General features: G+C 38.6%; 1 long non-coding RNA gene across 4 annotated transcripts in view; it reads right to left on the reverse strand.

The window, feature by feature from the left end:
* The window catches only part of LOC125913406 (uncharacterized), an 89,390-nt gene that overhangs the window by 21,932 nt on the left and 42,136 nt on the right, over window positions 1–25,322 (reverse strand). For all 4 annotated transcript variants that reach the window (XR_007455005.1, XR_007455004.1, XR_007455007.1 and 1 more), the window contains exons 2-3: window positions 14,085–14,179; window positions 8,136–8,262 (exon numbers count right to left, since the gene is read on the reverse strand). This is a non-coding gene — a long non-coding RNA (uncharacterized LOC125913406). The remainder of the gene's footprint in view (window positions 1–8,135; window positions 8,263–14,084; window positions 14,180–25,322) is intronic.

Consider the following 25,322-nt stretch of genomic DNA (forward strand, 5'->3'; position numbering starts at 1 on the left):
GGGAAAATAGCCAAGAGGTTGATGAGGAACCAAGGAAGTTGGATCACATTCTTCTTTTTATCCATATTCATTTATTTATTCTTTCTTTTGTACCATAAACTATATATGTGTTAGCTATATAATGCTAGCTTCTGGGAACACATATATAAGCTGTTAGCCATCAATAAGCTGAAATCAAGTTGGGAAATAGTAACCTATGCAGATTCTTATAATACAAGCTTTCCAGAGATCATGATTCTGAATTAAATTTTGCTTTAGTTAAACACTAAGCATAAATTTAACTAGTTGAGTAATACCACTTCACACTTGTAAAAAATTTGTTCTTTACCACATTCACACATACACACATACCCATAATACTTATTAAATGCTGAGTGTCAGGGCACCCTGGAGGCTCAGTTGGTTGAGGGTCTGACTCTTGATTTTGGCTCAGGTCATGATCCCGGGGTCGTGGGGTCGAGTCCCATGTTGGGCTCCATGCTGAGTATGAAGCCTGCTTGGGATTCTCTCTCTTTCTTCCTCTGCCCCTCTCCCCTGCTCATGTGTGCATTCTCTCTCTCTCTCTCTCTCTCTCTCTCTCATTAAAAATGAAAGCTGAGCATAAATTAAACTTTAAAGGAAGGAGGTAAAAGGTGAAGGACTGTAGACAGGATTGTGTTTTAGTTGCAACACTCTGGCTGCTTTTGGAATATGAATTTTGAGGAGGCAGAGCTGTTAATTATAAAAGAGAGAGCAAACTGGGAGCTCATGAGCTACATCTAAACTACGTGTGCGCTTGTGTGTGTGTGTGTTTAATTATTCTCTGCTTGTTCAATGCTAACATGCAATTTAACAAACCAAATTTTCAGTTTAAGTAATTAAAAAGCAGGAAATTTCACATAAAAATTTGGATTCCTGGCTTGTATTGAAAAACAGGAAACTCTGGGGTTGTAAGACCTGCTTTTCTGGATGACAGTAACTGGCAGCAGTTGAGTAGCAACTGCTCTTCAGCATGCAGAATGGACTCTCCTACTCCACTGCCTGACCTGCTTTCACCAGCACACACTAAATGCCTGGCCTGTGGCACCTGCCCCTTTACGCTACCTTCAAATACACTGCCTGTTAAATATTCTTGATAGAAACGGCCAGAAGAAAACATACCTGAACTAGCAACTGTGTTCTCACCAGCTACCCCAAACTAACGGCACAAACGTGTGGACCAGACAAATGTGAAGACAAGCTTTAGATAAGCGCAGGGGTAATGCCCATTCATAGGATCATTTCAAACATTATTTTCATCTTTTGACAGCACTGCACATTTTAGGTATGATGGTAAAATGACCCAAATGTAGAACAACTGAACAATCTCTTCCTGGGATTACAAGCAGTAACTTACCAGAAGGAAATACCATTTCGATTATAGTTCATTAGCAACTCCAATATTACTAGAGCAGAGTAAGCCCACCCTCACCCTCCTCTTCCTTGGACCCAGTGCGTCCTTGAGATATGGAACATGTAGGGTTTCAAGAAGTTTCCCAAATAAAGCCCCTGGCCACTATCCTTCCCAGCCCTGACAAAAGAACTATGTGCAACACTGGTCCCTAACCTCCTCTTTTTCAAGGCCCGTGTAATTTGTGGCTTCTACTTTTCTGAGTTCCTTTACAACGGCTATACATTTCATCAAGACTTTTAGCCAGAAAGAAATCATGTTATTAGAGAAGAGAGCAGAATAAAATTAAAAGAGCATATACTTTCTGCCAATTATACCATACCTGTGAGTTTCCTCATTTGTAAATATTACAGGCCACAGGAAGAACTCCCAACTCCTTTCCATGTTTTATGAGACCTTTCATGATCTGCTTACCTCATTACCCAACTATCCCATCCCTTCAGCCCCAAACTGAGTTGCCAGTAGTATTATGTGCTTTCATTTCCTCAAACATGTCATGTTCTCCCTTCCTGATCTCAGCACACGCTCTTCCCTCAACCCTGAACACTTTCATGAGACCCCTACCATTTGTTGCATATTAGTTACCTACTGTTCATGTAACAAAGTAACCAAACTTAGCAGCTTAAAACAACAAATATTTATTATCTCATAGTTTCTGTGGGTCAGGAGTCTAGAAACAGTTCAGCTGGGAGATTCTGGTTCAGGGTCTTTCATAAGATTGTGGTCAAACTGTTGGCCAGGGATACTGTCATCCAAAGCTTTTCTTGGGATGGAGAATTCACTTCCAAGATGGCTCACTCATATGACTATAGGCAGCAGGTCTCAGTCCTTTGCCTCCTTTTGGCAAAGGTATCAGCTCCTCATCACATAAGACTTTCCATGTGGTTTCCTGAACATCCCAACAACATGCCAGCTGACTTCTCCCAAAACAAAAGGTCTGAGAAGGAGCAAGGCAGAAGCCACGTGTCTTTTATGACCTGGTCTTGGAAGTGAAACACCATTACTTTGGCCATATTTTTTTTTTTTATTAAGTCGGTAAGTCCAGTCTACACGCAAGGGAGGCAAATTAAACGCCATCTCTTGAAGGGAATGTCAAAGAACTTGTGGACACATTTTATACCACCACAGCCTTGCTAAAGCCAAATGTCAGATAGTTACTTTCTTGGCTAGTCTTTGTGACTGCCCCAAGACTGATATGGTATCTCTCTTTAGCTCACAGGAGGTACTTCTCCAAATAAGGACTACATTTTTGGAAAATACCCTAATTCGTCTGTCTTTTGCAGTAGAGAGTAAGCAACTTGAAGCTAAGGACTGAGTCTTGCTCACATGTGATCTCCAAGCCTGGCATAGTTCTTGGCTGTTGGTAGGCATTCAACGGTCCCTGAAAAATGAATCATGCCACTCAAATAAGTTCTTTTCTAGCCTTTCCACAGGATAAGCAGAGAATGAAAGGGGAGAAAGTGAATTTTATACTGCACTGCCTCCTGTGTCTTGCACTTTGTATATATTATCTCATTCAGTGACAGCTGAAAACTATGATAGAAACACAACTGTGTGGTGGAAAAGAATGCATATCCTCCTGCCACTTGTTACCATAGAGTCTTGGCAGCTAACTTAGACTCTTGGCACTTTAGTTTTCTCCTGAAAAAAAAAAAAACTGAAGGATGTAATAATTCCTTTACCAACCAACATGGCTTTAATAGCATCAAATAAAACAACATAAATGAATGTTAAATACAAACCATAAAACATCATACAATATATGAATATCACTATTTCTCAAATTTCTATGGAGTATGGATGATATTGCTAAACATGGAGAAGATGTTTCCATTTTTGGAAACTTAATCAAATGTGAAATTCTTATCCCAATATTTCAATTAATTCATTCATACTAGTATCATTTTTAAGTTTACTTATTTATTTTGAGAGAAAGAGAGCATATGTGCACACATGGGGGGAGGGAGGAGCAGAGACGGGGAGAGAGAGAATCTTAAGCAGGCTCCGTACTATTAGTGTGGAGCCCAAGTAGGGCTTGATCTCAATGAACTGTGAAATCATGACCTGAGCCAAAATCCAGAGTTGGACGCTTAACTGACTGAGCCATCTAGGTGTCTCCATTCATTCTAGTATTGGTTGAACTCCTACCATGTGCATATTCCAAGCATAGCCCAAGTGCTCAGATATCTTAGATCCTTCAATTCAGTCCAAAAGCTTCTGCAAGTTCTCAAAATCTTTTTATACAATTAGGTTCCATTTGTAATACCTAGCACTTTTTAAATGACGGCGAAGCTTGCCAAAACAACAATGCAAACAGTGGGCTAGAGGACTTAGTTGACTATTTCTGGAGTCAGATCTCTAGTAGCACCTGTTGCTTGCTGCTAAAGCCTTGGGTCTCCTCTCAGGGCAGGAAATGTTGGTGCCCGGCATTCAGCAAGTGCTTGATCTTGGTTAAACAGAATGACATAAATTGCTATCCCTTGTACAAGTGTCATTAGATGTGATGGCTAGATGGAATGGCTCAAGTTTCCAATCAAGCTGCCATATTTTGCAGAGTAGGAAGTAGAAGCTCACTAAGGTTAAGTCCCAAGATCATACACGGAGTCAATCGCAGAGTTTAGATTCCAAATAAATATTCTGACTTCCAGCTGTATGCACATTACCTTTATTAAATACTGGACTCTATTTTAACAGTTTATCAATAATAGGGTTCCTGGGTCCTGGGTGGCTCAGTCGGCTAAGAGTCCCACTCTCATTTTCAACTAAGGTCATGATCCCCCAGATTGTGAGATCAAGCCCTGGGTCAGGCTCTTCATTGGGCATGGAGCCTGCTCAAGATTCTCTCTCTCCCTCTCGCTCTGCCCCTCCTCCTGCTCACACTCACTCTGTCTCTCTCTCTCTCTCAAAAAAAAAAAAAAGTTTAAGAGATTATCAATAGAAATAGATGACAAAAATGACTTGTCTCACAGGCTTTGCCCAAAGGATTATAGAGTAATGATGTCAATAAAGTACTTCACATATTTCCTTAATTATGCCAATGATAGCAATTGTGGCCAAAGTTTATGGACAAGCAGCACAGGCACATTAAATCTTCTGGACACCGGGGTAGCATTTAACACAAAGCAAATTGTGCATGAAAGGTATCCTGCAAAATGTTAATGTTAGAGCCGTCTTTTTGGCATAATAATAACATACAATGAAGTGTCAACAGCACCACAGAAGTAAACTAGCACAAATTGTGCCTTTGTTTTATTTCTCCTCTCATCTGTATTTTCCTGATTATTAAAGGTCAATAGTATTTCCCTTAAAGAAAATAAGTGCTTTGTATCAATCGCGAGGCTGTCAGTTTTCCAATCAAGGTGATTCTGATGATGCTAAAGGCAGATTATTCACGCTCTGCCTTAGTTTTCTTGAGGAAGAGGGACTCATCCATAGGCTAATCTCACTAGCTGTTGAAAGCTAGAACGATTTCAATCACTTCCCAATATCTTCTTCCAGCAGTACTCTCATTACTTTCCCTTAACTACTGGTTTTGGACTTGTGGCTTTTACAAACATGCTGATCTTCCTCATGGAGTGTGATTACCATCAAATCATCCATGACACCTCTGGCAGGTTGTGAGCCAGGCTGGGCCTGCATAAGCTCCTTTTAAGGAATTTGACCCTGAAGCAAAAACTTGAGAGTTTCACTGCTGGACCCATCAGTCGATATAAAATGTGATTCATTTTAGGCAGAAAAATATTCACTGTTCCATTTTCCCTAGTGCCTTGGAGGAATGCATGTGGCCTATTTGTCTAAGTTCCAAGTGAGCAAAGCTTCAATATGCCTGGCATTTGGGGAAAGAAGTTGTAACTCTGAGTGAAAGAAAGTAAAGGGGCTTATTTGTGAGGGCCTTGCTAGCAGTCATCTCATGCTGTAAAGCAAAAGCAACACACAAATTGGTGAGAAGTGCAGTGCGGTGGTTAAAATGTATGCTTTCACATAACAACTTGGTTTACAATCAAGCTCTGCACTTGGCAATTGTGTGAACCACGGTGAAAATTAAAACTTATTTATAAATTGGAGATAAAATACCTGAGAGCAATGTTGTGAGGATAAGAGAAATAATGACTCTAGATCATTTATTCGGTGCCTGTAACATAGTCAGTGTTGAATGAATTGGAGCTCTTATTATTACAAATAGTAAAACCAAACAAAGGTGACTTATTCTCTAAATAGTGTTCTCTGCTCTTTAAGAATTCAAGAGGCTTTGCAATGTACACTTGCTTTCACCATAAATATGTGATAGATCACTAAACTGACCTAAATTCCCTGAGCCAATTAATGAAATGAGAACATTTATTCCTGTAAAGATGCAAAGCTCTGAACTTCCAGGATCTAAGTGGAGGTAAATCTAAGCTGTCTCCTCTCTTTCATTGGGAATTTTCAAGCGCTAGAATGAAAATCTATGGCTGGTCAAAATGAGGCCTCACAGGTGTAGAGAATTTCTTTTGAGACGGTTCCCATTTACAAAATCTTGGGCTACACCACCCTAAAGTACTTCACAACAAATCCTCTTCTCCAACTAATACAGATCTCAGCATTAGCAAAGGAAAACGTTGATAGAGTAAAAATCCAGAGTAATCTCATTCAGTGATATTTTGCTATCCAATTAAATTTGCTTTCCTCTCTTATAAATAAGACTAATGGTATAAATATAATGCAGAATGAAAAATTACAATAGTACTTTTAGTGCCATGGCAAGCAGCCCGTTCCTCCAAATTAGGATTGCCAAATAAAATACAGGATGCTCATTAAATTTGAATTTATGATGAACAAATAATTTTTTTAACATAAGTATGTTAGAGATTGGTCCTGGCCTTTGGAGGTGGACTTAGAAAAATCATCAGGGTCACCCTTCATGACCAAACTCTATGTCAGATGTACATTTGAGACATAAAAATTTAACTGTGTGTCCTATATTTTATTTGCGAAGTCTGGCAACTCTCTTACAAATGAACTGAATCTGAGGTGCCTGAGTGACTCAGTCAGTTAAGCATCTGACTTCAGCTCAGGTCATGATATCACAGCTTGTGGGTTCGAGCCCCACATCGGACTCTCTGCTGACAGTTCAGAGCCTGAAGCGTGTCTCCCTCTCTCTCTCTGCTCCTCCCCAGCTCACACTCTGTCTCTCTCTTTCTCTCTCTTTCTCCCTCAAAAAACAAATAAACATTAAAAAAAAATGAACAAACTCTACAGTTACTTGTCATGCAATTACTTGATCACCTTTCAAAAAATCATATTCTAAGATCCCTTCAGACATTTTCCAGTACTTGTTTATTTTGAGGGGATAACAAAAATTCTAGGTTAGAAATTTATTGAGTGTGGTCACTTTTTATAATTTAATTTTACATAATGATAACTTCATAAGAAGAAAGTTAACATGCATAAAAATAGTACTTCACTCTCCATAGACAATCATGAAATAAATAGACAAGTGTAGGCTTCTGGGAACTGGAGACAGTTTTACTCTTATGATCAGAACCAGCTGGATAATTTTTTATACTAAGTCCATGACATTTGGTCACAAAGAAATTTCCAATTTCAAATTCTGGACAGTTTTCGCCAATGATATCATAGCCGAGAACTGGGTATTTTGGACTTGAAATGATATCAATATCATGTATTCGTAGACTGAAAGTTCAAAGTTCACCTGGGTTGATTTTGGACATTGTCATATTCGTGCCATCAAGGTTTTAATGCTGTTGAACTACCTTCTGGTGGCTGATAAGTGATAAAATCTGGAAAAAATCATTCCAAATCCCAGTGAATAGTCGTAGTGCAGTTTCTCAACACATCCCTACAGGGTTTTGTGGAATTTCCTCTCATAAGGAGACCTCGTTCATCTAATTGTTCAGTGTGTTGAGAGAAGCTTTGCAAGGATGTAGCAATGACAGCCTCAATGTGTGACCTTTGTTTGCTGAGGTCCCTCAAGCCTCTTATGGGTAGTTAATCTTGATGACCTGTGGCCCTTGAACTCGTCACAAGAGGATTCCAAGTCTTTTGCATTTCCCGTACAGTCTCTGGTGGATTTTGATCCAAAATGAGTAAGGACCGAATCTAGACCTCAAGAGTGCTGTGGGGTCAACAGAGCTGCTGTCTCAGCCATTACCACCTCTCCATGTGCTCTGCTCCCACCATCTTGTGGCCCTTTAACTGGAAAATGAACACCCCACCCCCACTTCTGGCCAGTCCTGCAGTGTTTATTTGAGGGAAAATACATCTTCTCATATGGAGTCCCTGGCAAGCTGCTCTTTTTGATTTCCACAACCTCCCTCCTCAAGGAACTTAGGACAAATTCCCAATGTTGGGTCAGACGATATTTCAGTGGCTCCTGCTTTGCCTCACTGTCCTCTGACGTTGCCACTTTGCACAGGCTTCTGTGCATCTCGATTCCTTTCCTTCACTGGAGTGAACTTCTTGTCCACCCAGAGCACTTTGTCACCCTTTTATTTTTGGAGAAAAACTTTAGAATGTTGGATCCCATTGTAAATTTAAATGTATTCCCTGTTTTATCCAAAATACTGATGTACTTTTGCTTGTTCATTTATTCCTCCGTTTATTCAAATAATATTTTGCTTCAACAATGTCGAGTCAAACAATTTGCTTCCTGCCTTCATGAATCTTGTAGCTTAGAGGAGATATAGGTACAGAAGAAATAACTTACCTTATGAAGACATAAGACTATCTTATGTCTTCTCAATTCTCTCTAAATCTTGTTGTCTTGTAATTTGTCAAACTTCAAAAGAATAGCGTTTGTTTGTTTTTTTTCCTGAGGAAAATGCAGTTCGTGCCTAGAACAAAAGGAACATTACTCAGGTTTGGGTTTCAAATCAGACTTCTTTCTAGGTATATTTAGAGCAGTACTCTTGGAAGCTTGGTTTTCTGGAGAGAGAAAGAGGTGTTCTGAATCCTGAAAAATTCCCTTAAATATCGGTCTAAAGTTTGAAGAATTGACTAGGGCATTGATCATAGAATAGGGAAGGGTGTATGTAGGCAAGAATATAATTTTTGGCTTCAGGGATGCCCCCAGCTCCCATGAAGGAAGTAAAATAAAAAGTTTTTCCAGGGCTTTGGGAGGAATAATAGGAAGGTTGAGAGAAGGGAAATCTAGGTTAGATACTGCCTGGGCCTTCTCTAGACCCAGTGCGCATCACCTCCCAGGCCTCAGCACAGAGTGGAGATGGGGAGCAAGATCACAGGTGCGGGAAACACGAAAGTCCAATGGATCAAACCAAGTAAAAAGAATGAAACAGGTTAAGTTTCTTCTTGTGGAAGAAATTCTAGTTATCACCAGCTTTCCCATTCATTCTTCCTTCTGGGCATATGGCTCCCTGGAATCAGGCATGGCCATGTGATCTACTTTGAGCAATAAAATGTGAACGAAAGTGAAAAGTTTCACTTCTAGGTAGAAACACTAGAGTCTCCATGTGTTCCTCTCCTGCTAGGCAACTCAGAAGGACCCAGACAGCACAGTTATAAGATATCAGAGATTCTGTCAGCCTGGATTCCTGAGTATGCGCAGCAGTGATATTTGGATTGTATCTTACATTTCCTTATTATATTTCTCAATTTATCCTGAACTCAAGGGGAAACAACAAATGTTTTGAGATGGAAATCATGGACTCAATTTTGGATATGTGAATATGTGATACCAGAGACATCTAAGAAAAGATGTTAAGACAAATGGATATGTGGATATAAATTGATATAAAGAAAGATATATAAATTGATATATATAAATACAATCTCCCAGCCAAAGTACATGTCCCTCATTAGAAAAGATATTTTGAATTCAAGAAGGACTTAACTTATGATGATCTTATTTAACTGGTGCTAAGTACTTAGAAGAAAATTGTACACATAAGCCACATTATTTTGAAAACATATAAAATATTTTCATTTATACGTGTATAGAGAGAAAATAAATGGTGCTACCATTTCCCTTTCTTGAAATTCCACTATATTTCTGTTTCAGTCTCAGATGAATCCATTTGTTCCTAGCAGTGATACCAAATACAAATTGAAACTAATGAATTTCATTCCTTAATTGATTTATTTCTGGATATTTTTAAAGGTGATTTAAATCTTTTCAAAGTTTATTTATTTTTGAGACAGAGAAACAGACAGAACATGAGTGGGGAGGGGCAGAGAGAGAGAGGGAGACAGAATCAGAAGCAGGCTCCAGGCTCTGAGCCGTCAGCACAGACCCCAATGTGGGGCTCAAACCCACAAACTGTGAGATCATGACCTGAGCCAAAGTCAGACCCTTAACCTACTGAGCCACCCAGGCGCCCCTAACGCTGACTTTAAAGCCAAGGTTCGAGAACACTGAAAATTAGAAACATTTAAAAATACATGAATTAAGCAAATACTTCCCTATGTGCACCTAAATTTTGGACTCCATTGTTTATCTTTCATAAAGAGATAAGTCCAAGTTATGAAGTAGGTGAGGTGAACCAGTAAGAGGCATATAGGTACATGTGTGTACACAACAGATAAGGCAAAAGTGAGTGCACAATGCCACAAAACAATGTGTTCCTCTTTGAAGTGAAAAGAACTAAGTTATTGCATGTTTTTTAGCTTACTACTAAGATTAGTCCATTGACTAGTGACTTTTGCCTTACCATAGAAAGAGAAGAGATTAATGAAAGCAGCCATGATAGGGAAGAGACTTGAATTTGGGCCATCCATGGAGTGGTGGTAGCAATACGGTGCAGAGGGGAATGCCAGGGAGGAGGAGAATAGCTATTTGAAATATTATAATGACTTTTATATGTAATTGGATGGGTGTTTGATTTGGCACAGTTTCAGAAGATAGAAGATACAGAGGTAGATTTAGCTCCAAAATAAGTGAAGGTTTAAAACTATTTTTCTTCTATTTCTGATTCTTTTTTTTTTTTCATGTTTTTATTTATTTTGAGAGAGAGAGACAGAGTGCAGGCAGGGGAGTGGCAGAGAGAGAGGGAGAAACAGAATCTGAAACAGGCTCCAGGCTCTGAGCTGTCAACACAGAGCACTACGTGGGGCTCAAACTCAAGAGCCATGAGAGCGTGACCTGAGCTGAAGTCAGGAGCTCAGTTGACTGAGCCACCCAGCTGCTCCATCTGTTTCTGATTCTTAAAGTAATATGTATGCACTGTAAACATTTTTGAAAAGTACAAAAAAAGACATGTTAAAAAGAAAGCACTCATAAGCCCTTCACCCAGAGATAATCATTAATATTTTGTATATTTATCTATTCATTTCAGCAATCATGTGCTGAGTCCTAATTATGTGTCAGCTCCTCCTTTAGGCAGTGGAATACAGCAGTGAACAGAAAATGTCCCTGCGTTTAGGAAACCTGCATTCAAGCGAAGGAGATAGGTCATAAAGCATATAATATGTCCATTAGTGAGATATTCAATAAACAAAAAATAGAGCCAAGATAAACCGGGGTGCCTGGGTGGCTCAGTCAGTTAAGCGTCTGACTTCAGCGCAGGTCATGATCTCACAGCTTGTGAGTTTGAGCCCCGCATCAGGCTCTGTGCTGACAGCTTGGAGCCTGGAGCCTGCTTCGGATTCTGTGTCTCGCTGTCTCTCTCTGCCCCTCCCCCGCTCACACTCTGTCTCTCTCTCTTTCAAAAAATAAACAAACATTAAAAAAAAAAAGAGAGATAAACCATGATGACATGAGGTAGGGAAGATATATTTTATGATTATGATGCTATTTCAGCAAAAACTTAAAGGAAGGAACCCAGCCATAGAGATATGTGGGAGAAGAGCTTTCTAAATATACACAACATAAGACTTACATAGCTTTGTAACCTGCAGTTTTATTTAACAATAAATAAGGAACCTCTTTCATGCATTAAGTATGTTTCACAAATGCTATTTTTAATGTATACATAGTCTATTGCATGGATATATGTAACATATGCAATTTTCCACTGTTGGACACTTGGGTTGGGTTAACTATCTTGCTACTATACTGAATATCTTCATATAAATTATGTGCAGCTCTGATTAATTTGTTTGGATAATTTTAAAATAGACTTTCTGAATCAAAGGATATTCTTTCAGTGGGGCCCAGGGGTAGGCAGAGGCAGAGGGAGAGAGAGAATCCCATAGTGGGCATGGAGCCCAGCACAGAGCTCAAACCCACAAACTGTGAGCTCATGACCTGAGCTGAAATCAAAAGTTGGATGCTTAACTGACTGAGCCACTCAGGGGCCCCTGTCTACTCCTTTATATAGGAGTGAGCTGCATTTCGTGTTTGTTTGTTTTACGGCCCTCCTAGAAACCATGTCACTCTGAATCTCTGGAACTCACAGAACCTGTCTAGAAAACTGTTAATTAAGCCCAATTCCATATTTTATGAACAAGGAAATTAAATGACAGAATAGGTATGTGACAGCTCCAAAGTCATGCTAGTTGATACCAGAGTCTGGACCAGATGCCATATCTTCTTGATTTCTGTTCTCATGTGGTTCGCACATACTACAGCCTCTCTCTTTTCCCGCAAAGTTGTTTTTTTTTTAACGTTTTATTTATTTTTGAGAGTAAGAGCATAAGAAGGAGCAGGAGAGGGACACAGAGAGAGAGGGGAACAGAAGATCTGAAGCGAGCTCTGCACAGAGAGCAGCAAGCCCGATGTGGGGCTCAAACTCAGAAGCTGTGAGATCATGACCTAAGCTGGTGTCGGACGCTCAACCAACGGAGCCACCCAGGCGCCCCTTCCCACAAAGCTTTGTTCTTCCCACTCATTCATCTCCCTTCCTTCCATCAGAAGTCCTCCATCTGTCCCTCCCTATTTCTGAGGCTCCACGATGTGATAAAAGAAAAGCAGTGCCTTAGACCATAAGGGGCTCTGAAATCAGACAGACCTGGGTTCAAATCCTAACTCAGTCACCCAACCCCTGTGTGAATTTGGACAAGTTCCTTACTCCACTGAGCCTGTTTCCACACCCATTTTACGATGTAGTATTGTAAATATGAACCGAAAACTACATGTCAAACAAGTATCCACGTAAGAGCTGGAACAATCTAATGCTTAGAAACTGTTAATCTGTATCATTAATTATTTGTATTATACTACACATGAGTATGTATTTATTTGCCCTGACACTCTGTTTGTAATGCACAGGCACATCCATAGAGAAGGTTTGAGTTCAAACCCCGTACAATTAATATTGCACCGAACGCTGAGATTGTCTTTAATACTCTGACACAGAGAAGTCAAAACAATCTCTGAAAAAAAGCCTGTCTCCAGAATTCTTGAAGCTGCAATCGTTGCTGCAAACACAAGAAAATCAATCCTGAACTCAATCTTTTAATTTCTTTTCATGATTACTGTTCTCAAATGGAGAACACAATTAAAACTAATGTTATATTAGTGCACTCTCCTCAAAATAAACATTGATCAGATTCTGTGTGAAGGGTCTGTAACATCTCTTCTGTAATTATCTTAAAATATATTAACAGGGATCTGTGTATTGTAGGACAGAGGACACCGTTTCTGCAAGACAGGAGCTCGGAGTTCTGGCACTAGCTCCTCCATTCACCAACCATGTGACCTATGGAAAGTCATTTCTTCTGGCTGACTCTCCATCTCCTCTGTAAAACGAGTACATTCCTACCTCACAGAATTGTTCAAGGATCACACAGGTCATGAATGTTAAAGGCAAAATTGTAATATATTTATAATAAACCATTATGATTACTACCCACATTCCTGAAAAATGATTAACACAAGCCACACAGAAAGCAGAATCATTGGGACTCAACACAAATAAGTTCCAATGCTTATTATCATTATGATATGAAACAAATATTACCCAGAGTGCTCAGTGGGCTAACTAGCTTATATAATAAGAAAGGTTATTTCTTTCATTCTTAGATGCTGTCAAAGGTAGGAACATGGCTGAGGCTCACTACTGAACACTGAATTTATTTATTAAGTAATTATGCCTCCAGCCGACCCAAAGTGATCAGGAACTGAGATACAATATACATAGTTTTGCATTCATTTCAAAAGCAGCCTACTGCTAGTGTGGAATACCAATCCAGGCTAACTGTTTGTCATAAATACTCTTTAGACTTTACTTTTTCCCTCAACAACTCTGATGTCTCAATATGCTGTTACCTAGGAAATGCTTCACTAATGCAAACGTTAGCTTAGCTCTTGTCAAAACCTGTTAGCCATGAACTCTGACACTGTTTTGGAACTTCTAGATTTTCGTGTAGATGGAAATTTTGAAAATTCTATTGCTACCTTTAATAGCCCACATGTTGGATTAATTGTGGCTATCCAATAAAGCATTGTTGTGCACACGAGTAATACTACTTAAACAGACACATAACTATGTCAGGATACGTTGTTATCAGCCATCATGGATTTCACAACACTATAAAACTTAGTCTTTCTTCCAGGTCTGATTGGGCTAAACAAAATGTTGACCCCCTATTTCATATCATAAAACTGACAACATTTATATCCAGACTTGATGCCAGAGGAGATAAAATTTTCCTGAAGACAGGAAATAAACCATCTGCTATGCTCATAGAAGGGCTGGACCAACTGCAAGCTCTTAATTGTCATCTGTAATTACTAGATGAAAGGGAAATGAGAAATTACCTTTTCGACAGAGGCATGAAACATCAGCAGGACCATGTTTTGTTGAGAGCTGCTACTCCAGAGGTTAACATTCCTCAGAGCCATCAGAGGGTTATCTAGAACAAAAAGGAAAGTGTAATTGAGGATATACAAGATATCCTTATGAAAATAAACCCAAGTTCCTTTTGACAAAAATTTCTTTATCTCATTTCTTTCTCTAATAGTTAAGCTAAATGTTTTTCATTTGACATTCAACAAATATTTATTGATCAATTAGCAATCTTCTTTCATTATTCAAGGCGCAGATAGAGGTGGAAATGGCACAATACCTACATTCAGGGAGCACAATGTCTTTAGGAAAGAAAAGTGTGTTCCCAAGCAATCAGAAAACAATAGGATATTATAGAAAAGGCATTCTAAATGCTATGGAAGCACAGAAGCATGGCAGATCCATGTTGTTAGCGTTTCAATAAAGAGGAAGCAACATTTAGCTGGAGTCTTGAAACTTACGTAAAAGACAAGGTGATGATATTCTAGGAAAAAGGAATCAATAGTACAAAAGCACAAACTATGAGAAAGTATAATACCTTCAAGAAATAACAAGTAATTAATTACATTTGTGTGGATAATCGTTTTCATACAAGAGATTATTGACGTCCAACTTTCTGAAAAGAACAGTGAAATAACCTGTTTGATTGATCAAGCAAAGACAAGTTTCTTGCTTACTGCGGTAAGAGGAGCCATTTACGACTGTGACAGAATCGTAGTAGCATCTTGGAAGCAGGGAGCAAAACCGCATTTGTAAGGTTTTGGGATCTAATTTAACGTATATCTTTCAATGAGGGAGTCTGATTGGTCCTGAACAATGTTCATAATATAACAGCATAAGATTAATGGATAAAATAAGGTGGGGACTTTGAAGAGAATCTTTGAAGATTAAACATAATTTGACGAGCCCAGTTGAGTGATCTATTCTTCTAACAAGAGGGTATTTATCTAATGAGAACAAATTGAGTATTTAGGTAAATAAATTCAAGAGGGTCTGAAATAGATAATAGTTTCAACTTAATCTTTCCGGGCAAACATGTCCTGGAATATAAAGTTAAGTAAGGCAGAAGTTGAAAAGTAAAATTATGTTAATGTGGAGAGCAAGCTGTATGGGTATAGATGGTTTCACTTATCAAGAAGCAGATAGTTTGAAATAGAACTTGGGGCTGAATTGTGACAGTCCTCCTATGCCATTTTGAAGAATTCAAAATGGGCAGAAAGAGAGCAGTCTAGACCCCATGCTAAAGTGCTCTCTGAAAAAAAACAAAAAAACAAAAAAACAAAAAAAAAACACCGAAATTCATTTAATTTTTATAGCAATCCTGTAAGACAGATATTATCATCCCCTTATTCCAGATGATACTGAGGCTTAGAGAAGTCATACTTTAAAAATAATCCTCGCCCAACATCTTTTAAGGAATTAGTGGAGCCAGATTTCAAATCCAGTTCTAGCTGATTCCAAATTCATCTTGCTCTTTCTCTTACATAATGCTGTTTTAAAGCAGGGGTACAAACTGAAAAGATTTCTCTTTAGAGATTGACTAAAACATGGACCCATGGACCACCTGGCTGCTTTTAAGAAGTGCAGACTCTTGAGCCCCACACTGGAACTCCTGAATCAAAATTTACAAACAATATTCAGGTCATTACTATGCACATTAAAATTTAAAAAGCACTATTTTAAAGGACTCAAGAGTTCTTGAGTTGCCATCCCTATGAGATCAGCTCATGTCACACAGTGGGGTTTTCTATACCCCTCCAGCTTCCAGCCCTTTCCTTTTACCCCTTATCTTCCTCCTCTGTGATTTAAAGAAAAGTAACAGACACTGTTAGCATAATATCCTATGGAAATTGCTATGGAAGTGCAATGAACAGAGCAAGAAAAATTCTTTCTTTAGTTATTTCTACCTTAAGGCTGAAAGACTTGAGCCTACTTCTAGTTGGGAAATTAGGACCAACCATTGTCCCTGATGGAAGCTGGAACTCATCTCCAGGCTACAAACGAGACTATTGATTTGGTGGTGAGGGAAAGGGCAAAAGGATGCAAAGACAGGAGGAAAGATGGGAGGAGGAGGAAAAGGGGGTAAAATAAGGATGGAGACTAGACTTCAACGAGATTAGTAGCTACCCACAGAGAGGCATCACTGTGGAATTTTGGGGAAAACAAAGGTTTTATATCATCTGAATCCATCCATGCATGTTGACAATCATAAGATCATATCATTTCCTTTTGGGTAATTGTCTGTACCTGCACTGTAACCAAATATTGTCACTTTCTTCATTTATTCACTCATCATTTTTTTTTTAATGCCTATGATGTGTTAGACACTGCTCTAGGCAATGAAGATACACTGTCAAGATAAGTCTGTAGCTTCTTGGTGATTATATTCTAGTGGGAAGGAGAGATAGCAAATAAGTGGAGAAAGACTATTTCAGCTGTTTAAAGAACTTCTCTAAGTATAATTATAAATAGATGTCTAGGCTATGAGGACAGGTGACATTTGAAATCAGTATTTTGGAGGGGAAAGAGTGGAAAAACTGCAATTTGCAGAGGGGAAAGCTGCAATTGAGCAGAACGGTGCATCATCTCTCATCCCTTCTTTTCAAAGCACGGCAGTAGTGTGATCATCATGGCTCTGATGGTAGGAGACAAGGAGTGGTCTCTGTACCATATGAGCATTTTATATTATTTCTCAATTTATTACCACAACATTCTCTTGAGAGACTCTTTGCAGAAGGAATAGACACTCTTGCTTCTAGTTCCCTGCCTTTGAATCCCATCGTCCAAAGCCCTCACGTAGATTTTTTTTCTCATTATGAACAACACTAGAAAGTATGCCATCAATAGCTGCTCAATCATCACCTAAGAAAGCCTCCCAAACAGACATAGCTTGCTCTCCCCGGGGCATTTCCTGTGTGACACATGTGTTTTAGCAGCTTCGGTGTGACTTTCCTCCAGAGTGGCCTGGTTGTTCATCTGCATCTGGGTGATGTGACTCAGTGATGTTGCAGAGGTCTGACTCCCTTCTCTTAGCACAAAGGTTTTTACATTCTCTCTGCAAGTCTGAAGAATGGTAACTGTCATTTGTATAGTGTTTGATGGTTTACAAAGGCTTTTGTCACACTGTCTTATATTTTTATATCTTACAGCTAGGAAAATTGATATTCAGAGACTATAAACATCCTCTCCAAACAGCTCTGTGCCCAAGAATTAAGTGCCATGCCTTCTAATTCCAAAGTCCCTACTCTTTCCACTATTCCAATGCTCATATTCCATCATAGCTGGTCTCTCCCTCTCCCTTCCTTCTCTTTCCTTTTCCCTCTCCCTTTCTCTCTCTCCGTTTCTCTTCCTTATGGTTTAGATATTTTTAAGGCTCAAGAAAAATAAAAGTGAAGTAGGCATTCTTTTTTAAAAATTTTTTGAAATATTTATTTATTCTTTGAGGGAGAGAGAGCACAAGTAGGTGAGGGGCAGAGAGAGGGAGATACAGAATCTGAAGCAGGTTCCAGAGCTTGGACTCACGAACTATGAGATCATGGCCTGAACCAGAGTCAGACACTTAACCAACTGAACCACCCAGACACCCCTGAAATAACCATTCTTAAGTAACCTCTTACATTAACTCACTTCTTATTTTCATTGTCTTCTTTTTTTAAGATCTTATTTTTAAGGAATCTCTACACCCAACGTGGGGCTCAAACTTACAACCCTGAGATCAAGAGTCTTATGCTCCACTGACTGAGCCAGCCAGGCACCCCTTCATTGTCTTCTTTACAGGAATAAAATGTTTAACATTCTTCCATCATCATTTTTTATAAAAACATTATTAGTTATTATCCTTATCATTAATTATAAACTCCATTGTTAGTCCTACTGGTACTGAAAAGAAATGGTTGAATGATGACTGTAGGTCTTAAACTAGGTCTTGGTTTTTTGTTTTGTTTTGTTTTTTTACTTTTTATTATTACAATGTATTAGCATTATTCGTTAAGGCCATAACAACGACATAAATTTGGCATTGATGGAGAAAATACCCACACATATCTCTTGGAGCACTTTGAAGTATATCACCACCAACAACAAAAAAGTCATTCAAAAAGGAAAAACAATTCCTCCATAGGAAACTTTTCTTTTGTATATAAGGCACTGATTATGTAGCCAGTTACTGAAACTTGAAACAAACTTCCCACTGAAGTATGTATATAAAACAATCTATAAACTAATTGTGGCAAGGATGAAAAATAAAAGTATGAGCAGTAATGTATGTAGAGATTTTAAAGAAAATCCTTAATGGATTATTATCACCTCTTCTCTTTTCAGTACCAATGTCTTACGGAATAGAAAATATTTGACTTCCTCTATGGTTGTTTCTTTTTAATTCAGAACCACATTTACTTTGCACACTAAAAGTAAATTCGGGAATGCCTCAGTTTTGAAATTTTACCTTGATGCTCAAGTGTACTCAGTTTATAGATCACACTTTATCTGCCTCCATAAAGTGTTTACAAGAAAATTAAAGCAATTGTATTGATTCCTAAACAAGAATCATGTGGGTCCAAGAATTTACATTTTTTTAACCAACTTACCAAAATGGGATGAAAAGACATTTAGCAAAGTTCCAGAATAAATGTCTACATTCTAGAAAGGTTCCAACAAATATCCTCAAATCCCAGAGAAACTTAAACTGAATAGACTACCTTCAAAAATTGTATTTTTTTCATAAAGTTGTAATAAATAGTATGACAGAGTCAAATTATCCATGAACAGAGGAAGAAACCATGCCATTTATGTTTGCGTTTATAGACCTAGAGTAGCAACTGGTCTAGATATGTAATATACATGATACTGAATTGAATATATGCTGATATATTGAGCTCTATTCTTTCCAACATACCCAGGAGGGCAGAAAAAACTAAATATGAAGAGAAGTTTCCCTCTTCCCCACCTTGTGTGTGTGCATGCACACATGCAGCTCTGTTTGGATTCTCTAGTCCTACATTTGCCTTCTATGGCTAGATGAGAGGTTCTCAAGCCACTGTGTAGCCTGACTGTAGCCAAAGTGAAGTTGAGATAGAGGTATTGCCCCTCTCACTCTGAAAGTAGCTTTTTTGCTCCTGTTTCTGCCCTTTCCTCGGGCCCTATAGAATTACTCCAGGATTAAACTCACAAGCTCTCTTTCTGTTCTGATAATTTTTAAGATATTTCTTAGTATCATTGATGTTCTGCCATCTCACTATGATATTCCTGGGTGTTTTTTTCTTTTTTTTTTTAATCCTCCTCCACAGTCAGTAAGACTTTTCAATTTGATAGCTTAAATATTACTTCTAGAAAATGTTGAACAGTATGTGCTTAAACAACAGAAATTTACTGTCTTACGGCTCTGAAAGCTAGAAATCTGAGACCAAGGTGTCTCGGGGTCAGTTCCTTCTGAGAGCAGTGAGGGAAAAATCCTTCCCATGCCTCTCTCTTAGCTTTTGGTGGTTTGCTGGTGATCTTTGATGTTCTTCGACTTCTCCAGCATCACCGCCATCTCTGCCTCCATCTTCACATGGCATCTCCCTTTTGTGTGTCTATGTGCAAATTTCCCCTCCCTCTAAGGACACCAGTCATATTGGATTAGGGGCCCACCCTAGTATGACCTCATCTTAACTAATTACCTCTCCAATCATCCTATTTCCAAATAATGTAACATTCTGAGGTAATAGGGGTTAAGACTTCAATATATGAAGTTGATGGCAGGGTGGAGTTCACAATTCAACCCATAATAGACACCAACAATATCTTCTGCACTATCCTTAGTCTGGTGTCCATGTCTCCAGTCTCTGAATTCCCCATCCTCACAATATGAAGCCTAGATCACACCTGCCTGCACCCTGGCTATAATGAAGATTAGAAATAAAGTGTCTGGAGTTTAATTTGGGAAAGTGAGACTCATATTGTGTGATCCTAGTAGAATGTAGGGAGGGTGTTAAAAATATGAAGATCCATAGCTAGGGTTTATTTTGGACCCTTCCTCTTCTTGACTTGAGTTACTTAATCTCACTGATTCTTCAATTTCCTCATTTTTAAAATGGGGTGCTGTGTGTGCTAAATGTTAAGGTGTTAGCATAGTGTATGGTGTTCCATATATATATGTGTGTGTGTGTGTGTGTGTGTTCCATATAAACAGGTGTTCCATAAATGCCAGGTCATTCTATTTTCACTTCTCCAAACCCTCAAAACTCCTCAATTCTTGTCCAACACATTCTGTCTTGTGTTTTTATGTTTGCTTGTCACATTTATTCAATTTTATTGTGTTTCAAGAGCCAGGGACAGTTCTTCTCAAATCATTTGTGATAAAGGACCATTAATATATATCCAGACTGTCAAAGACCAAAATTTTTGTAAAATATAATAAAATTTTTTCTTTTTTAAAGTTGATTTATTTATTTTGAGACACAGAGCAAGCAGGGTAGGGGCAGAGAGAGAGGGAAGAGAGAAAGAATCACAAGCAGGCTCCACACAAAGCCTAATGTGGGGCTTGAACTCACGAACCATGAGATCATGACCTGAGCTGAGATCATGAGTCAGACACAACCGACTGAGCCACCCAGGAGCCCCACTAATAAAAATTTCTAATGAAATTAAGAAAAACAAAGACATATAAATTACAAGCCCCAATTTTATTTTATCATATTCAATAGACATAAAATTACTCTGTCAAAATGAATTTTATTTTATTTTATTTTTTTTAATTTTTTTTTTCAACGTTTTTTATTTATTTTTGGGACAGAGAGAGACAGAGCATGAATGGGGGAGGGGCAGACACAGAATCGGAAACAGGCTCCAGGCTCCGAGCCATCAGCCCAGAGCCTGTCGCGGGGCTCGAACTCACGGACCGCGAGATCGTGACCTGGCTGAAGTCGGACGCTTAACCGACTGCGCCACCCAGGCGCCCCTCAAAATGAATTTTAAATGCGTACTTCAAGTTTCTGTATTTAATCCATTGTATACCAGTAACCAACATTTCGCTGGTCTACAGACCACATTTTGATTGGCATGTCCCTTACTCCCGGAATGTGGCCCCAACACCAGTAGTTTGGGTCTCACCCATGACAGTAGCGCAAATGCAGAATTCTGGACCTTATCTCAGACCTATTGAATCAAAACTGGCACACTGAGGTTTGAGAAACACTGTCCTGGCTCATTTTGAATACCTTTTGTTACTGAGGCTCAAGAGTTCAATCAAAAATCTATTAAAAGTGTTTGAGGGTAGAGACATTCACAAGAGGCCCCAGTATGTAACTTTAAGTGCATCTGTCAGGGAATTTTCATTTTATTGGGATCCTGTAACTATTTATTGATGAATAATTGAAGGATTTTTGGAGGTCTTCTCCTACTACTGAAAACACCAATTTTTACATGAATAGATGATTTGATATTTTTAAATTACAGTATTATTACAACTTATATTCTTAATGCATGTGTATAGGGGTGTGTGTGTGTGTGTGTGTGTTTACTTCTGTCTTGTGTCTAGGTTTCAGTTTGTGAAGTATGTAAAGGAGGAACATAATTAACAAATTATGGTAACTCTACTGGATAATTTGCTGTTTGTGTTGCATTAAGTCAAGATTAAGATTGATAGAGACAGATTTCAAACCTGCAGTACATCACAGTGAAAGGAGATCGGCTTTGAAGTCAGAAATGCATCCATCTGAATGCTGGGTTTTTGTCCATTGTTTCACTTCTTTTCTTTAATCAAAATTTGTAAAGTGAGATTAGTATTCTGATTCTGTGGGACTGATAAGGTTAAAAGACTTCGTATTAGGCACCAGTAAGATGCTTCTTCTACTGTTAGTATCCAGTGAACTTTGACTTTCTCAATGAAGAAAGGAGCTTAGATTAACATTTTTACTCATTCTTTTATGAGGCCATTGGAAGAACTGAAATGCATACAATGAAGTGAAGGACTCATAAAATATATAAAACAAACAAATAAATAAATTTGTCAGAGAAATATATGGTAGTCATTTCTTGGATACTTGTAAGCTTACCAGTGTTGCTATGTGCCACAAGTTGTAGGTCCTTAACGTGGTTTCCTCCATGGTAAAACTGATATTCTGCCAATATGAATCTGTCACATACCCCTAGTACCTATTAAAGTGCCTTGCTCCTAGAAGATTCCCCATAGATGTTTTTGGAAGAAATTGTGACTTCTTTGCTGTCATGTTTTATCTCTCCTTATCCTGTGGTCCTCTCATCGGTCTGTGGCAGCATACCAGTGTGCTGCTGTGCCCTGGTGAGCCACAGAGGGTTTTCAAGTGCCCAGAGATCCTGACCCTCTATGCGTGCCCAGCAGCCCTGAGGAGCCTGGAAAACTACAGCAGCTTCCTTCCGTTTAGCCCAGCAGTATAGTGTTCTGACGTGAGAAAGATTAAGAGAAATGGTCCATTCTATCTTCTTTCCAAACTGGAATTATTGCTATACATGGGTCTCTCCTATAAAGAATATCCTTTGAAATGCCATCTGAATTTTATTCACCTCCCTTCCTTCCTCCTAGACAAACACAATTCATCTTTAGATGATTTGGAGTTACATTCTTACCAGTTATTTTTAATTACAATTTACAATTACTTTTTGGTAAACTTGGCCTTGTCTCTAACTTGATGTCTTTTCTTATGTTACTTTTTCAGATACACCATGCTATAAGTCGGTGCCTGACAGCATGCTCACTGAAATAATTTTACATAGTGTATTGCTCAAGTTTTCCATGTTCAATTTCTTTTCAGTCCTCCAAGAGACTGCTCCAGTTCGGTGTTTGTGTGACTTTAATATCTTCTTAATCTCATGCTATTTTCCCTTTTTAACAGCAGGAATATGAGACCTCAAGTGTCTTAGTAGGCAACGGTCTCTTACTAGCATTTAATAACTTTGTTTTATGTTTATTGTCTTTATTTTTATAGTTTGTTTTAAAGCAAAATAAAACTATATTATTACTACATTATTCCTTTAAACTATAGTAATACCAAGCTACTTTTCAATATACACTTATTTAAGTAACAAAATAAAACGTTTACGTTCATGGATATAGCACACTCAAGTACATAGACATAGTAAATACATTAAAATTATATGCAAATAACTGAAATGTGCAAAACACCAATAGGGCAGAAAGGGTACTAGGTTTTGAATCTGAATACCTGTGATTGAGATGCAGCTTTGTCAGTTACTCCAGAAACTTGCCTCAATTACTCAAGACACAATTTTCCCCCTCATCTGTAAAATAAGGATTACAACTGTCTGAAAGAGCATTTCTTGTGAATTAAGTGAAACTATGTCTGTGAAAGAACTTTCTGACTAGAGAGTGACACAATGTTAGTTATTTTTATGAATATATGACAACTGCCATTTCACATTTTACCACAGTGTTCTAAGAGTCTTATGAATGAGTGTATTACATTTTTATCTTTTATTTATTTTTTTATTTGAAAGGAAGAGAGAGAAGGAGAGAGAGAATCTTAAGCAGGCTCCACTCTCAGCGCAGAGCCTGATGTGGGGCTCGATCTCACGACCCTGGGATCATGACCTGAGCCAAAAGAGTCAGATGCTCAACTGACTGAGCCACCCAGGTGCCCCAAGTGTATTAAAATTTTTTAATTTAATTTAAAAATTTTTAATTTTTTAATTTAATTTGAGGCATAACATCAAAAATAATGAGTTTTAGGGGCGCCTGGGTAACTCAGTCAGTTAAGTATCCGACTTCAGCTCAGGTCATGATCAGACAGTTTGTGAGGTCGAGCTCCGCATCGGGCTCTGTGCTCACAGCTCAGAGCCTGGAGCCCGCTTCAGATTCTGTGTCTCTCTTCCTCTCTCTGCCTCTCCCCCGCTCGTGCTCTGTCTCTGAAAAATAAACAAACGTTAAAAATTTTAAAATAATAATAATGAGTTTTAAGGATTTTGTAAAATCCTATCAATATTGGCAACACTGGTATCACATTATGTGCCAAACTAGCTTCAGGGGTAGCCAAATACGACTAACAGAGACTATTGTGAATGAGCTGCACCAGGCAATTAAGGAACTCCTTGGGCAGAGGATAAGAGAAAACCAAGTGGGGTAGAAGAAAGCAGGTTGTACTCTGAGGAGAGGTGATTAGGCGACTGTGTTCCTGGGTGGGTGGATTGGGGTGGGGGGGGGGGGGGGATCTGGCCTACTTTGAGCCTCAACAATGTTTCCATGGGAACCTAACGAGTCTGATGGGAAGCAGGAAAGGAAGAGTGCCCAGGGATACTGTGGGACTTTCACACTGGTGGCAAGCCAGGCTATGTGCTCTCAAGAAGCCTGCCAAAATACACAGTCTACAATAAACTAAGGCTTCAAGAAACTTGGAGTACACCACTCTCCTAACCGTCACAATCCACATACTTCAAATAGCAAGCAGAGAAAAGGGGGAGATTTGGACTCTCTGGAAACCTCTAGAAGAGAAAGCCAGTTAGACTCCAATAGATTCATTTACATACTATACGCCTGATGGGTTTGTTGAGGCTGAAAACCAGAAAGGAATATATATTTGAATCTCACAACAATCACTCTGTTAAATGGCTTATGGAAGCAATCAGATAAGGCTCCAAGTGAAAAAAATCAGGAGAAAGGACTATAATTATTTCTTATCTCTGCATGTCAGTAGTGACAAAGGTCCCTGACCTTTCCCACAGCTTGTGTGAAAGTTTTAGAACTTATAAATCTAAATGGATATTTAGGCATTCCAATACCTTATGCTACTAAATAGTCTATTTTCTTTAAGCTTGGATCATCTTAGCCACGAATACTATTGTGCTATCAACCAGACAAACAGCATTGATAGGACATTCCTTGTGCCATTAAGTTTATTGACCAACCCAGCCATTCTCAAATGTAATCCTGAGACCCCTAGAAGTCCCCAAGACCCACTCAGGCGATCTGTAAGTCAAAACTGTCTTAATAATAATTCTAAAATGGTATCTTCCTTTCTTTTTCATTCTCTCATGAGTGAACAGCGCTGTTATGCAGAGTCAATATTAAATGCAGTGATGTAACAGAATGAATGCAAAAGCAGATACAAGACTCTAGCTGTCTTCTATTAAGCCATCAATATTAAACAATGCCACTTTCCTCCTAATTTTTTTTGTTTTGGAAAATATAATTAGTTTTCAGTAAAAATAGGTCATTTCTGTTGACACTGATTTCCATTATT

This window comes from Panthera uncia (assembly GCF_023721935.1).
Source record: "Panthera uncia isolate 11264 chromosome C1 unlocalized genomic scaffold, Puncia_PCG_1.0 HiC_scaffold_4, whole genome shotgun sequence".
Classification (NCBI taxonomy): Eukaryota; Metazoa; Chordata; class Mammalia; order Carnivora; family Felidae; genus Panthera; species Panthera uncia.